The following is a 6,966-nucleotide window of genomic DNA, read 5'->3' on the forward strand; positions in this document are numbered from 1 at the left end:
GTAAAACTATAAAGCTTCCACGGGGGACTAAAAGATTTTTTTTCATAACTTTAAAACTTATAATTTTTTTCACGTGGCATTGAAATAAATTAACAAATATAGTCTATTATTTATGAAGAAATTAATTAAAAGTATTAGAAGGTAAAACTAGAAAACTTCCATGGGGGACTAAAATATTTTTATTCATAACTTTAAAATATTCTAGAATCAAAAATCAAAAATTAAAAAATAAATTTTTTTATAATTTTTTTTAGTACATCGGAAGATTATTATAATTTTTTTTTAGTTTTTGAATTATAAATTTTACCATTTATGTTAGCTATATTGTGGTTGGATATATTAAATAGTTTTTTTTGTCCTCAAATGATAGCTAAAGTGGTAAGAGCTAGGGGACATGTGGGTTGGGTGTGGGAGGTCCTGGAATCAATCCCCAAATGTGCAATTTATGTTTCCGATGTACAATTGTTTTTCTGAAACTAAAATTTAAACATTATAGCTATATGGAATAAAAAATATTTATAAAGATATATAAAAAATATAGAATTTATATACTTTGGTATATTTGTCAATATTTTAATTTTTTGATTTTCCACTATAGTTAACAGAAAGTTTAAATAAATTTTAGTAAACAGGTTATATTTTTGACTTTTCATCCTTGGAGCGTATTTATTTTTAAATGAATGTAAAGTGCATTTTTTACAATTTTATTGTGAAAATAGGGATCTCACGAAGAAGAATATTTATATTAAAATATTTTACAGTTAAAAAAAAATTAAAGAATTTTTTTAATATAATTTAATATTCTCTTCCATAAAAAGTACTAAAATTGTTTTTAGTTAAACTAATCTAATTCTAATACAATATAAAAGAGAACCTAGAAGAAGGAAACTTTTGACACTTGGCATCCATTGGGAGTGGTTTCAGCCATTTTTTGAAGAATTAAAAAAATCAAAAAGAAAATATTATTACCACTTTTGGAAACTTGAGAGTGGGATCCTTGCTATTTGTATTTTTATTGGAGGGTAACCATGTAATAACACCTAAAATTTTAATAATTTTTGAATTATTTTAAAGCTTTATTTTGACTAACATTAATTGTTAATTTATATTTACTTTCCACTACCTACTTCTACACCAATCACATTAAACTATTTTAAAAAACTGAGTATTTATATTTAATTCCACCACTAATGTAGCCAATAAGATAATAGTCGGTGTGGTGAGTGGAGATTAAAATCTGTTGAAGATAGTTTGAGATTCATCCTCTCACCTCCCATTCCCAATGCTGCTCTCACCTCGGTACTAATCAACCTCCCACCTCTCCCACTCATCCTTTCAAATTTCTACAGCTTGCTTTTCAAAATTTGATTTTGAAGGAACTCAAATACCCAATTCGTCTCCTTATCTATTCAGATTCAGATTCAAATTCTCTCTCTCTCTCTCTCCCTCTCGCCTTAACTCTCTCCAACACCGCAGGTGCCTTGGCAAGATCCTTCATTCTACATGGAACTCTTTCTGGAAAACTTCTCCCAAATTTCCCCAGACCCTCTTCTCCCCTCTCGCAATTCCACAAATTTCAAATAGATGCTTAACCAAGTAGCTTCTTCATTGTCGTCACATTCGCCGAGTCGTTTTTTCTTTTATTATTTATGTATGTAAAAACATGATTACTTGCTATTATAATCATTGATCCTTCCTTGCAATTGGTACTCAAATTATTCAAATTTGTTTCTCAAGTGCGTAGATATCTTCCTGCATCTATGCTCTCCATTCTTAAAACTTGGAGGCCTTTCTTTTGAATCCCCTCAGATATGTTTTCTTTTTAGGCGGTGCTATATATTTGGCATGCGCCTTGAGCCCAACTAGCTGACAATGAAGCATGGTCGATGTCTCACTTGGAGATAAGATTTTCTATTGTACTCAGAATCAAGGTTTGATTGCTTTTCCATTTTCAGGCCACAAGACTTTAGATATTCTATTTTTATTTCTCCATTTTTTTGGCTTTTGGCAGGCTGATTCATGAATCATACATTTTGACAGGTTATCTTTTATTTGTATCATCAAGTTTTAGTGAAAACTCTAATGACCTGAGAATTTTTTTTGTAGCATCAAGTTTTAGTGAAAACTCTAAGTTCATCAAGGGCTGCTAGATAGGAAGCAGAGTCACCGGGCAACAAGGTAATATCTTAATTTAATTGTATTCAGGGTAAAAATCTTCCATAATTGGCGTGATTCACTTTACTGTGACACTGTTTAGATCATCACTGAAAATGAAAAAGAATCTAAAAAATGGTATTTTGTTCTCTCTTTTTTTAAGTCTCATGTTGATAATTGTGTAATCATTCACTTCCTCTTTAATGTACTGTGGAGGGTGAGTTATTAATTGAGTTTGGCTTCCCGGAATAAAAATATCATGTCGGGAATGGCATGATATTACCTGTGATAGCTATGGGAGATTTATATGCCTTTAGTGGAGAGTTTAGTGTTTGAGTCTAGAATACTATTTCCCAATGTTGGTTAGTCTTTGGAACTAGGATTCATGCTTAAGTTAGGAAGTGAAAACTGAACTCCATTCCAAGGTAGTATCTTTCATGGCATTTCTTTGTAGCAACCTCTACCTGCCACGGTTCTAATTGATTGATGCCTGCGACACTGTCTTAAGGTTCTTTTGCATTTTTATGGTCTTTTTCATGTTTCTCTTTAAACAGCAGAGGTTCAAAAGATAGGTAATAGATATCATGTTTAATTGTGAATCTGTTCCAGCTTTCCAAATATGTGAGATGTGCTTTGATTTTAGCATACAATGGACTGATGCTTGCAATTCTTGCAAATTCATCGTATATAGACAAAGAGACATTGTGGATGATGATGTGGACTAACTAAGTAACAAAACTTTTGTATTCCTTCTTTGCAGGAACAGAAAACTAGAGCATAACTATTACTGTTTGCTTATTAATTTACTTATAGTAGTATGTTTGTAATGGGGTATTTTGGTTTCTAAAAATTAAAAGGGGGGTGGGTGGTTGTTATATTTTATCATTACTTTGAAACTAGCTAGCTTCTTTTCTTTTGGTTTGAGAAATGCTTGCAATGATATCCCTCAATCTAAATTCTAAGATCAGTCCCAATTCATTTGAATTAATGCCATTAAATAAACAAGGTCATTGGTTACTGATTTTCTACTCTTAAATGTAAAAGTTGAAGACCCCGGTAAAGCCATCTTATATGTTGTCAACTTGTCATAATATTCTTATGTTTTAACAGTAAAAAGAAAGGAAGATAATTGATGATACTGGTGACTATGAGGTAAGATTTTCAGTTTGCTTCTCTCATAATATCATTTAATGTAAGGCGAACCTATGTTGATTTGTATGACAATATTTAAAAAACAAAGTTTCCTTATTAGAAGAGGAATATTGTGTAATGTATTTTTAAGCTTATCACTTGAATAGAGCCTTATAGATTCTCACTTGGATAGAGGGAAGGGACTTTGGAAAAATGGATGGAAAGAATAAGACTCTCTGCTACTTAATCTTTGCTAGGCTATTTGTAATAGCATTCCAATGTTATTATAGTTCTATTTATATACTGTCAACTGGATCCATTTTTCTGTCTATATTGTAAATCACTTTTTATGTTTAATTTTCAAGACAGTTTAGTCCAGAAAAATAATCCATATGTTTGTTGTTGTCGCAGGTGGTGATTTCACTAAGTTGGAGGCTTTATGATTTGGTGCAAGAATTCCTTGGTAGAGGAGGCTGTAATATAGAGTTTAGAGATAATCCACGATTTGAAGTATTTTTACTGGATATGTATATGGGTGCATATATGAAAGCGTGTATTTTTTGTTTTATGTGGGTGATGTTGAGTTGATCCTAGATTTATTCAAAGGATATTTGTCCTAACTGTATACAGTTCTATTACATTACCTATCCAATAAGAAGTGTGCTCTCATGGATATTCAATATTGGTTTAACTAAAATGTTTAGATGCCCATGGAGGGTTTGTTACCTATCTCTAAGGTTGTTTCTATTTGATAAGCAAGCCAATCAAGTGTTCTGTTTTTACAGGTAGAGGATGTTATATTTTTGTTGAATAGAGGTTGAGAATTGTTAATTTTGATATAAAAATAATGTTTGGGTGTTACTTTTTTCGGTCAATAGAAAGAACCTTAGACTTTAGACCAAATATTAATGCATTCACAATTTTCATCCCCAAATTGTATCAAATTTTTTATCTTCAAAATCTCAATAAATTATAATAAAAACTTGCTTACATTGATAGGCAAACAGAAGCCGAGTTACGGAAAATGAGGTTTTGCTGGTGCAAATAATTGTTGGTAGAAACTCTAAAGGAGGAAGGTTTTCAATTAAATTATATAAATAAAATACTGTTTGTATATGAGCGTATTGATACATTAATCAGATGCTAAATATTTATGCTAACTGAAATACTAAATTTTTTATTAATTTCAAATAAACTTCTTAAAAATTAAAATTTGATAGTTTTGTAACTATTTCAGCATAGGAAATTAGGAATAGTTATTCTGATTTTTAAGTATTATTGTAATATTATATAATATTCTAATCTTATTAATTTTCACTTTTTAAAATTTCTTCCTATTTTGACCAGAAAGAACTTTTAATTATTATTATTGTTGTCAATAATTTATAAAGAAATATCTTCTGTTGCTAACTCAGATGTCGTGCAATTTTCCACGGTATCTATCAGTCATTTTCGATAAAATTTTCTACATACGTATATGCTATATGCTATTTTGAGACTTTTTAAAAGATTTTAAGGGAATATATATATATAAGCATTATAATTTAATTGTGAAAATTGGGAAGCTAGAGGGAAGAACATTTTCAGTTATATTTATTTATGTTTAAGTTAGTTTCAAAAAAAAATATTTATATTTAAGTTACATATTAAAAAACTCATACGGTGAGGGACATTTTGCATGAAAATGCTTTCAAGTTGAAACTAATAGAAAATTTTTTGTTATAATTTTAGTACTTTTCCCATACTTTTTAAATAATTTAAGAGTAGATATACATAAGCGTTATAATTTGATTGTGAATATAGGACTCCCACGGGGATATAGAGAAAAATAAACATATTTAGCCTATATTTATTAATTATATAGTGAAAAACTTCTGCATGAGAAACATTTTGCATGAAAATACTTTCAAGTTGAAACTAATAAAAAATGTTCTTTTATAATTTAGTACTTTTCTCATACTTTTTAAATAATTTAAGAGTAAATATACATATGTATTTTAATTTGATTGAGAATATAGAGCTCCCACGAGGAATTAGAGAAGAATAAATATATTTAGTCTATATTTATTAATAATATAGTTAAAAGCTCCTGCATGAGGATTAGTTTGCATGAAAATACTTTCAAGTTGAAACTAATAGAAAAAGATTTAATACAATTTTAGTAAATTTTACATACTTTTTAAATAATTTAGGAGTATATATACATAAGCATTATAATTTGATTGTGGTGAAAGGCTTCCCACGGGGATTAGAGAAGAGTTAATATATTTAGTCTATATTACTAATTATATAATACAAAGTTCCTACATGATGAACATTTTACATAAAAATACTTTAAATTGAACTAATAGAAATTTTTTTAATAAAATTTTAGTACTTTTTCCGTACTTTTAAATAATTTTAATAGTAAATATACAAAACCATTTTAATTTGATTGTGAAAATATAGATTCCACGGGAAAGAACATTTACATTAAAATATTTCAAGTTGAAAATAACAAACAATATAATTTTATAATTTTTTCATAAGTTTAAATGTATATATATATATATATATATATATATATATATATATATGAAATTTTGACGACAATTGGAATAAATGAACATATATAGTTTATATTTTTTTATGTTTAGATTTTTCGATAAGAAAGTAAAATAAATTATTGAGTCGCCAAATTCAAGTTTTCTAAGCATTCCAATCAGCATAACAATCTCACACCATATATTAATTAAATTTCCAAATGAACAAGTTGTTGGAATAACAACTCATTTATACAATAGCGTGCGCACGCGAGAGAGAGAGAGAGAGAGAGAGAGAGAGAGAGAGAGAGAGAGAGAGAGAGAGAGAGAGAGAGAGAGAGAGAGAGAGAGAGAGAGAGAGAGAGAGAGAGAGAGAGAGAGAGAGAGAGAGAAATTTATTACACAGGGATAGAAAATATATAGTCAAAATTTGTTGATGGTTAGGTTACATAAAAAGACTAATAGGAAGAGAAACATTTAGCATGAAAATATCTTCAAGTTGAAACTAATAGAAAATGTTTTAATATAATTTTTAAACTTTTTCTAGACTTTTTAAATATTTTTAGGAGTAGATATACATAAGCATTACAATTTGGTTTTGCGAGATCAGAAAAACAGGAGATCTTACTGTGAATTTGTTCGGAACCCAAGGAGAGAGTATGAGTGCACCTTGAAGAAGGGGTAGAAAAAACTCATCAAAGCGAATAACCTTACAAAGAATCATTTTGTTTGGTTTGGAATTCATAAAGATGATACACACGTTATTCATGTTGGAGTCATGAACGAATTAATTCCGTGAAAAAATTCTCCAACCAGAAGTCAATTTTTGAAATTTTGCAGTTGTGTTTTTTATTTTTCTTGGTGGTTAACAATTAGAGAGATTGGATTTTAAATCCAACAATTTTGTATGCTTCACTGGAATGTGGTGTTTTTCTACTAGAGATATCTATTGCGATTTTTAGTTAAATGTTCTTGCTTTTGATAAATATATTATAGTATTTTATATAAGAGAAGTATTATTGCATCTTTTATCCGTATTTATTTAGAGTTTAGAAAATCACAATGATATAGTGTAAAAAAAATGTAATTTAATATGTAATCCATATTTTCTATCATCTTATTTGGAAAAATGAAAAACGAAAATAAAAGGATAGAAACA

The 6,966-nt window shown here is 28.8% G+C and overlaps 1 long non-coding RNA gene across 1 annotated transcript; it reads left to right on the forward strand.

Moving 5' to 3' along the window:
* The first annotated feature begins 1,230 nt into the window (after window positions 1-1,230).
* LOC130721991 (uncharacterized) lies at window positions 1,231-4,135 on the forward strand. Its single transcript, XR_009013738.1, has 3 exons — window positions 1,231-1,931; window positions 2,107-2,178; window positions 3,697-4,135. It is a non-coding gene; the product is annotated as an uncharacterized LOC130721991 (long non-coding RNA).
* The last annotated feature ends 2,831 nt before the right edge of the window (window positions 4,136-6,966 follow it).

This window comes from Lotus japonicus, chromosome 6 (assembly GCF_012489685.1).
Source record: "Lotus japonicus ecotype B-129 chromosome 6, LjGifu_v1.2".
Taxonomy (NCBI): domain Eukaryota; kingdom Viridiplantae; phylum Streptophyta; class Magnoliopsida; order Fabales; family Fabaceae; genus Lotus; species Lotus japonicus.